This window comes from Hyperolius riggenbachi, chromosome 11 (genome assembly GCF_040937935.1).
Source record: "Hyperolius riggenbachi isolate aHypRig1 chromosome 11, aHypRig1.pri, whole genome shotgun sequence".
In the NCBI taxonomy this organism is placed as follows: domain Eukaryota; kingdom Metazoa; phylum Chordata; class Amphibia; order Anura; family Hyperoliidae; genus Hyperolius; species Hyperolius riggenbachi.
In genome coordinates, this window is record NC_090656.1 from 155,076,874 (window position 1) to 155,087,182 (window position 10,309).

Consider the following 10,309-nt stretch of genomic DNA (forward strand, 5'->3'; position numbering starts at 1 on the left):
TTTGTATTCAGTGAACCCACTTCACTGCATATATGTGAAGAAACGCGGAAAAGCCGCCGCATGGACGCAGGATGAGGCGGCTGTTTCCGCGGCTGGCATAGCCGAACGCGGTAAAACCGCCGCGTCTGACACGGCGGTTTTACCGCGTTCGGCTATGCCAGCCGCGGAAACAGCCGCCTCATCCTGCGTCCATGCGGCGGCTTTTCCGCGTTTCTTCACATATATGCAGTGAAGTGGGTTCACTGAATACAAAAGGTAGGGATATGCAGTGATGAAATGCGTTCACTCAACACAAAAGGTAGGTATATGCAGTGATGAGATGGGTTCACTCAACGCAAAAGGTAGGTATATGCAGTGAGGTGGGTTCACTGAACACAAAAGGTAGGTATATGCAGTAATGAGGTGGGTTCACTGAACACAAAAGGTAGGTATATGCAATGAAGTGGGTTCACTGAACACAAAAGGTAGGTATATGCAATGATGAGGTGGGTTCACTCAACACAAAAGGTAGGTATATGCAGTGAAGTGGGTTCACTGAACACAAAAGGTAGGTATATTCAGTGAGGTGGGTTCACTCAACACAAAAGATAGGTATATACAGTGAAGTGGGTTCACTGAACACAAAAGGTAGGTATATGCAGTGATGAGGTGGGTTCACTCAACACAAAAGGTAGGTATATGCAGTGAGGTGGGTTCACTGAACACAAAAGGTAGGTATATGCAGTGAAGTGGGTTCACTGAACACAAAAGGTAGGAATATGCAGTGAGGTGGGTTCACTCAACACAAAAGGTAGGTATATGCAGTGATGAGGTGGGTTCACTCAACACAAAAGATAGGTATATGCAGTAAAGTGGGTTCACTGAACACAAAAGGTAGGTATATGCAGTGATGAGGTGGGTTCACTGAACACAAAAGGAAGGTATATGCAGTGAGGTGGGTTAACTCAACACAAACGTTGGTATATGCAGTGATGAGGTGGGTTCACTGAACACAAAAGGTAGGTATATGCAGTGATGAGGTAGGATCACTCAACACAAAAGGTAGGTACATGCAGTAAAGTGGGTTTACTCAACACAAAAGGTAGGTATATGCAGTGAGGTCTGTTCACTGAACACAAAAGGTAGGTATACGCAGTGAAGTGGGTCCACTGAACACAAAAGGTATATGTAGTGAGGAGGTGGGTTCACTGAACACAAAAGGTAGGTATATGCAGTGATGAGGTGGGTTCACTGAACACAAAAGGTAGGTATATGCAGTGAAGTGGGTTCACTGAATACAAAAGGTAGGTATATGCAGTGATGAGATGCGTTCACTCAACACAAAAGGTAGGTATATGCAGTGAGGTGGGTTCACTCAACACACAAAATAGGTATATGCAGTAATGAGGTGGGTTCACTCAACACAAAAGGTAGGTATATGCAGTAAAGTGGGTTCACTGAACACAAAAGGTAGGTATATGCAATGATGAGGTGGGTTCACTCAACACAAAAGGTAGGTACCTGAACCTGTGTGGACTATCAGTCCCAGCCACACCAGTCACGTTTTGCAATGTCGCTGCTGGCCTGCACGCGGGGTGAGACGCACCACTATCTGCACATGCGGTGGCCTCCCCGCACCTGGTCAGAACGTCAGTAGCAGGCCTGTGCGAGCAAACCGCCGCGTCAGACGCGGCGGTTTAACCGCGTTCCGCTATGCCAGCCGCGGAAACAGCCGCCTCATCTTTTCCGCGTTTCTTCACATATATGCAGTGAAGTGGGTTCACTGAATACAAAAGGTAAGGATATGCAGTGATGAAATGCGTTCACTTAACACAAAAGGTAGGTATATGCAGTGATGAGATGGGTTCACTCAACACAAAAGGTAGGTATATGCAGTGAGGTGGGTTCACTGAACACAAAAGGTAGGTATATGCAGTAATGAGGTGGGTTCACTCAACACAAAAGGTAGGTATATGCAGTGAAGTGGGTTCACTGAACACAAAAGGTAGGTATATGCAATGATGAGGTGGGTTCACTCAACACAAAAGGTAGGTATATGCAGTGAAGTGGGTTCACTGAACACAAAAGGTAGGTATATGCAGTGAGGTGGGTTTACTCAACACAAAAGATAGGTATATACAGTGAAGTGGGTTCACTGAACACAAAAGGTAGGTATATGCAGTGATGAGGTGGGTTCACTCAACACAAAAGGTAGGTATATGCAGTGGTGAGGTGGGTTCACTCAACACAAAAGATAGGTATATGCAGTGAAGTGAGTTCACTGAACACAAAGGGTAGGTATATGCAGTGATGAGGTGGATTCACTCAACACAAAAGGTAGGTATATGCAGTGATGAGGTGGGTTCACTCAACACAAAAGGTAGGTATATGCAGTGAAGTGGGTTTACTCAACACAAAAGGTAGGTATATGCAGTGAATTGGGTTCACTCAACACAAAAGTTAGGTATATGCAGTGATGAGGTGGGTTCACTGAACACAAAAGGTAGGTATATGCAGTGAGGTGGGTTCACTGAACACAAAAGGTAGGTATATGCAGTGAAGTGGGTTCACTGAACACAAAAGGTAGGTATATGCAGTGATGAGGTGGGTTCACTGAACACAAAAGATAGGTATATGCAGTGATGAGGTGGGTTCACTCAACACAAAAGGTAGGTATATGCAGTGATGAGGTGGGTTGACTCACACAAAAGGTAGGTATATGCAGTAATGAGGTGGGTTAACTCAACACAAAAGGTAGGTATATGCAGTGAAGTGGGTTCACTGAATACAAAAGGTAGGGATATGCAGTGATGAGATGCGTTCACTCAACACAAAAGGTAGGTATATGCAGTGAGGTGGGTTCACTGAACACAAAAGGTAGGTATATGCAGTGAAGTGGGTTCACTGAACACAAAAGGTAGGTATATGCAGTGAGGTGGGTTCACTCAACACAAAAGATAGGTATATGCCGTGAAGTGGGTTCACTGAACACAAAGGGTAGGTATATGCAGTGATGAGGTGGGTTCACTCAACACAAAAGGTAGGTATATGCAGTGAAGTGGGTTTACTCAACACAAAAGGTAGGTATATGCAGTGAAGTGGGTTTGCTCAACACAAAAGGTAGGTATATGCAGTGATGAGGTGGGTTCACTCAACACAAAAGGTAGGTATATGCAGTGAAGTAGGTTCCCTCAACACAAAAGGTAGGTATATGCAGTGATGAGGTGGGTTCACTCAACACAAAAGATAGGTATATGCAGTGAAGTGGGTTCACAGAACACAAAAGGTAGGTATATGCAGTGATGAGGTGAGTTCACTCAACACAAAAGGTAGGTATATGCAGTGATGAGGAGGGTTCACTCAACACAAAAGGTAGGTATATGCAGTGATGAGGTGGGTTCACTCAACACAAAAGGTAGGTATATGCAGTGATGAGGTGGATTCACTCAACACAAAAGGTAGGTATATGCAGTGAAGTGGGTTCACTGAACACAAAAGGCACAGACTAACCAGCAAGCTCATGGTGACCCAGAACTCATTGGAGTGTGTAAGGGACTACAATGGTCCTAAAAGCCCCCTTACTAAGATGTTAAGAAAAACAAAAGTTTGCTTTCCTAAAACAGAAAGAATTTGCGATAATTCAGGTTGGAGTGAGCTTGAGATGTCTCCTAGAGCAACACTGCTGAATATATGCAAATTAACCATTGTACCCTTAGAAGCTAAACACACCTCCAGAACCGCTGGAATGCAATGATGTGTTAGCTTGTTAATTTGTACAGAGCCATAATAATCCAACATGCATACAGACTGTTTCGGATTGTTTGATCCTCATCAGTGCATGGCATGGATTAATATGGCTCTATGGAGTAGGGCTTGTGAATCCGATGGTTAATTTGCATATATTCAGCAGTGTAGCTCTGGGAGACATCTCAAGCTCACTCCAACCGGAATTATCGCAATTCTTTCTGTTTTAGGAAAGCAAACTTTTGATTTACTGAACACAAATGGTAGGTATATGCAGTGATGAGGTGGGTTCACTCAACACAAAAGGTAGGTATATGCAGTGATGAGGTGGGTTCACTCAACACAAAAGGTAGGTATATGCAGTAAGGTGGGTTCACTGAACACAAAATGTAGGTATATGCAGTGAAGTGGGTTCACTGAACACAAAAGGTAGGTATATGCAGTGATGAGGTGGGTTCACTGAACACAAAAGGTAGGTATATGCAGTGATGAGGTGGGTTCACTGATCACAAAAGGTAGGTATATGCAGTGAAGTGGGTTCACTGAATACAAAAGGTAGGGATATGCAGTGATGAGATGCGTTCACTCAACACAAAAGGTAGGTATATGCAGTGAGGTGGGTTCACTGAACACAAAAGGTAGGTATATGCAGTAATGAGGTGGGTTCACTGAACACAAAAGGTAGGTATATGCAGTGAAGTGGGTTCACTGAACACAAAAGGTAGGTATATGCAGTGAAGTGGATTCACTGAACACAAAAGGTAGGTATATGCAGTGATAAGATGGGTTCACTCAACACAAAAGGTAGGTATATGCAGTGAGGTGGGTTCACTGAACACAAAAGGTAGGTATATGCAGTGAAGTGGGTTCACTGAACACAAAAGGTAGGTATATGCAGTGAGGTGGGTTCACTCAACACAAAAGATAGGTATATGCCGTGAAGTGGGTTCACTGAACACAAAGGGTAGGTATATGCAGTGATGAGGTGGGTTCACTCAACACAAAAGGTAGGTATATGCAGTGAAGTGGGTTTACTCAACACAAAAGGTAGGTATATGCAGTGAAGTGGGTTTGCTCAACACAAAAGGTAGGTATATGCAGTGATGAGGTGGGTTCACTCAACACAAAAGGTAGGTATATGCAGTGAAGTAGGTTCCCTCAACACAAAAGGTAGGTATATGCAGTGATGAGGTGGGTTCACTCAACACAAAAGATAGGTATATGCAGTGAAGTGGGTTCACTGAACACAAAAGGTAGGTATATGCAGTGATGAGGTGAGTTCACTCAACACAAAAGGTAGGTATATGCAGTGATGAGGAGGGTTCACTCAACACAAAAGGTAGGTATATGCAGTGATGAGGTGGGTTCACTCAACACAAAAGGTAGGTATATGCAGTGATGAGGTGGGTTCACTCAACACAAAAGGTAGGTATATGCAGTGATGAGGTGGGTTCACTGAACACAAAAGGTAGGTATATGCAGTGATGAGATGCGTTCACTGAACACAAAACGTAGGTATATGCAGTGATGAGGTGGGTTCACTCAACACAAAAAGGTAGGTATATGCAGTGAAGTGGGTTCACAGAACACAAAAGGTAGATATATGCAGTGATGAGGTGAGTTCACTCAACACAAAAGGTAGGTATATGCAGTGATGAGGAGGGTTCACTCAACACAAAAGGTAGGTATATGCAGTGATGAGGTGGGTTCACTCAACACAAAAGGTAGGTATATGCAGTGATGAGGTGGGTTCACTCAGCACAAAGGGCTTGATTCACAAAGCGGTGATAACTCAGTTATCACGCCTAAAAGACTTTAGGCGTGATAAGCGGTGCAAAGCTGAGTTATCACCGATTTGTGCTGCTCTTCACGCGAAGCTCCCGCGCGCAAAGTTTTGCGCGCGTAGCGCACCGCGCTGCGCGCGCAAAGTCCCATAGGGCTCAATGGACGCTGCGCGCGAAGCAGGGCACACTGCGCGCGCAGCGCGGTGCGCTACGCGCGCAAAACTTTGCGCGCGGGAGATCGCGCGAGTTTCTTCTTATCACTCCTAAACTGAGTTTAGGCGTGATAAAGGGCTTTTCACAGGCGTGCAAACACTTTGCACCGCTTTGTGAATCAAGCCCAAAAGGTAGGTATATGCAGTGATGAGGTGGGTTCACTGAACACAAAAGGTAGGTATATGCAGTGATGAGGTGGGTTCACTCAACACAAAAGGTAGGTATATGCAGTGAAGTGGGTTCACTGAATACAAAAGGTAGGTATATGCAGTGATGAGATGCGTTCACTGAACACAAAACGTAGGTATATGCAGTGATGAGGTGGGTTCACTCAACACAAAAAGGTAGGTATATGCAGTGAAGTGGGTTCACTGAACACAAAAGGTAGGTATATGCAGTGAGGTGGGTTCACTCAACACAAAAGGTAGGTATATGCAGTGGTGAGGTGGGTTCACTCAACACAAAAGATAGGTATATGCAGTGAAGTGAGTTCACTGAACACAAAGGGTAGGTATATGCAGTGATGAGGTGGATTCACTCAACACAAAAGGTAGGTATATGCAGTGATGAGGTGGGTTCACTCAACACAAAAGGTAGGTATATGCAGTGAAGTGGGTTTACTCAACACAAAAGGTAGGTATATGCAGTGAATTGGGTTCACTCAACACAAAAGTTAGGTATATGCAGTGATGAGGTGGGTTCACTGAACACAAAAGGTAGGTATATGCAGTGAGGTGGGTTCACTGAACACAAAAGGTAGGTATATGCAGTGAAGTGGGTTCACTGAACACAAAAGGTAGGTATATGCAGTGATGAGGTGGGTTGACTCAACACAAAAGGTAGGTATATGCAGTGATGAGGTGGGTTGACTCAACACAAAAGGTAGGTATATGCAGTGAAGTGGGTTCACTGAACACAAAAGGTAGGTATATGCAGTAATGAGGTGGGTTAACTCAACACAAAAGGTAGGTATTTGCAGTGAGGTGGGTTCACTGAACACAAAAGGTAGGTATATGCAGTGATAAGGTGGGTTCACTCAACACAAAAGGTAGGTATATGCAGTGAAGTGGGTTCACTGAACACAAAAGGTAGGTATATGCAGTGATGAGGTGGATTCACTCAACACAAAAGGTAGGTATATGCAGTGAAGTGGGTTCACTGAACACAAAAGGCACAGACTAACCAGCAAGCTCATGGTGACCCAGAACTCATTGGAGTGTGTAAGGGACTACAATGGTCCTAAAAGCCCCCTTACTAAGATGTTAAGAAAAACAAAAGTTTGCTTTCCTAAAACAGAAAGAATTTGCGATAATTCAGGTTGGAGTGAGCTTGAGATGTCTCCCAGAGCAACACTGCTGAATATATGCAAATTAACCATTGTACCCTTAGAAGCTAAACACACCTCCAGAACCGCTGGAATGCAATGATGTGTTAGCTTGTTAATTTGTACAAAGCCATAATAATCCAACATGCATACAGACTGTTTCGGATTGTTTGATCCTCATCAGTGCATGGCATGGATTAATATGGCTCTATGGAGTAGGGCTTGTGAATCCGATGGTTAATTTGCATATATTCAGCAGTGTAGCTCTGGGAGACATCTCAAGCTCACTCCAACCTGAATTATCGCAATTCTTTCTGTTTTAGGAAAGCAAACTTTTGTTTTACTGAACACAAAAGGTAGGTATATGCAGTGATGAGGTGGGTTCACTCAACACAAAAGGTAGGTATATGCAGTGATGAGGTGGGTTCACTCAACACAAAAGGTAGGTATATGCAGTAAGGTCACTGAACACAAAATGTAGGTATATGCAGTGATGAGGTGAGTTCACTCAACACAAAAGGTAGGTATATGCAGTGATGAGGAGGGTTCACTCAACACAAAAGGTAGGTATATGCAGTGATGAGGTGGGTTCACTCAACACAAAAGGTAGGTATATGCAGTGATGAGGTGGGTTCACTGAACACAAAAGGTAGGTATATGCAGTGATGAGGTGGGTTCACTCAACACAAAAGGTAGGTATATGCAGTGAAGTGGGTTCACTGAATACAAAAGGTAGGTATATGCAGTGATGAGATGCGTTCACTGAACACAAAACGTAGGTATATGCAGTGATGAGATGGGTTCACTCAACACAAAAGGTAGGTATATGCAGTGATGAGGTGGGTTCACTCAACACAAAAATGTAGGTATATGCAGTGAAGTGGGTTCACTGAACACAAAAGGTAGGTATATGCAGTGAGGTGGGTTCACTCAACACAAAAGGTAGGTATATGCAGTGGTGAGGTGGGTTCACTCAACACAAAAGATAGGTATATGCAGTGAAGTGAGTTCACTGAACACAAAGGGTAGGTATATGCAGTGATGAGGTGGATTCACTCAACACAAAAGGTAGGTATATGCAGTGATGAGATGGGTTCACTCAACACAAAAGGTAGGTATATGCAGTGAAGTGGGTTTACTCAACACAAAAGGTAGGTATATGCAGTGAATTGGGTTCACTCAACACAAAAGTTAGGTATATGCAGTGATGAGGTGGGTTCACTGAACACAAAAGGTAGGTATATGCAGTGAGGTGGGTTCACTGAACACAAAAGGTAGGTATATGCAGTGAAGTGGGTTCACTGAACACAAAAGGTAGGTATATGCAGTGATGAGGTGGGTTCACTGAACACAAAAGGTAGGTATATGCAGAAATGAGGTGGGTTCACTCAACACAAAAGGTAGGTATATGCAGTGAAGTGAGTTCACTCAACACAAAAGGTAGATATATGCAGTGAGGTGGGTTCACTGAACACAAAAGGTAGGTATATGCAGTAATGAGGTGGGTTCACTCAACACAAAAGGTAGGTATATGCAGTGAAGTGGGTTCACTGAACAGAAAAGGTAGGTATATGCAGTGAAGTGGGTGCACTGAATACAAAAGGTAGGGATATGCAGTTATGAGATGCGTTCACTCAACACAAAAGGTAGGTATATGCAGTGAGGTGGGTCCACTGAACACAAAAGGTAGGTATATGCAGTGAGGTGGGTTCACTGAACACAAAAGGTAGGTATATGCAGTAAAGTGGGTTCACTGAACACAAAAGGTAGGTATATGCAGTGATGAGGTGGGTTCACTCAACACAAAAGGTAGGTATATGCAGTGATGAGGTGGGTTCACTCAACACAAAAGGTAGGTATATGCAGTGAAGTGGGTTCACTGAACACAAAAGGAAGGTATATGCAGTGAGGTGGGTTCACTCAACACAAAGGTTGGTATATGCAGTGCTGAGGTGGGTTCACTGAACATAAAAGGTAGGTATATGCAGTGAAGTGGGTTCACTCAACACAAAAGGTATATGCAGTGATGAGGTGGGTTCACTGAACACAAAAGGTAGGTATATGCAGTGATGAGGTGGGTTCACTGAACACAAAAGGTAGGTATATGCAGTGATAAGGTGGGTTCACTCAACACAAAAGGTAGGTATATGCAGTGAAGTGGGTTCACTGAACACAAAAGGAAGGTATATGCAGTGAGGTGGGTTCACTCAACACAAAGGTTGGTATATGCAGTGATGAAGTGGGTTCACTGAACATAAAAGGTAGGTATATGCAGTGAAGTGGGTTCACTGAACACAAAAGGTAGGTATATGCAGTAAAGTGGGTTCACTGAACATAAAAGGTAGGTATATGCAGTGATGAGGTGGGTTCACTCAACACAAAAGGTAGGTATATGCAGTGATGAGGTGGGTTCACTCAACACAAAAGGTAGGTATATGCAGTGAAGTGGGTTCACTGAACACAAAAGGAAGGTATATGCAGTGAGGTGGGTTCACTCAACACAAAGGTTGGTATATGCAGTGATGAGGTGGGTTCACTGAACATAAAAGGTAGGTATATGCAGTGAAGTGGGTTCACTCAACACAAAAGGTATATGCAGTGATGAGGTGGGTTCACTGAACACAAAAGGTAGGTATATGCAGTGATGAGGTGGGTTCACTGAACACAAAAGGTAGGTATATGCAGTGATGAGGTGGGTTCACTCAACACAAAAGGTAGGTATATGCAGTAAAGTGGGTTCACTGAACACAAAAGGTAGGTATATGCAATGATGAGGTGGGTTCACTCAACACAAAAGGTAGGTACCTGAACCTGTGTGGACTATCAGTCCCAGCCACACCAGTCACGTTTTGCAATGTCGCTGCTGGCCTGCAAGCGGGGTGAGACGCACCGCTATCTGCACATGCGGTGGCCTCCCCGCACCTGGTCAGAACGTCAGTAGCAGGCCTGTGCGAGCAATATATACCTACCTTTTGTGTTCAGTGAACCCACTTCACTGCATATACCTACCTTTTGTGTTCAGTGAACCCACCTCACTGCATATACCTACCTTTTGTGTTGAGTGAACCCATCTTATCACTGCATATACCTACCTTTTGTGTTCAGTGAATCCACTTCACTGCATATACCTACCTTTTGTGTTCAGTGAACCCACTTCACTGCATATACCTACCTTTTGTGTTCAGTGAACCCACCTCATTACTGCATATACCTACCTTTTGTGTTCAGTGAACCCACCTCACTGCATATACCTACCTTTTGTGTT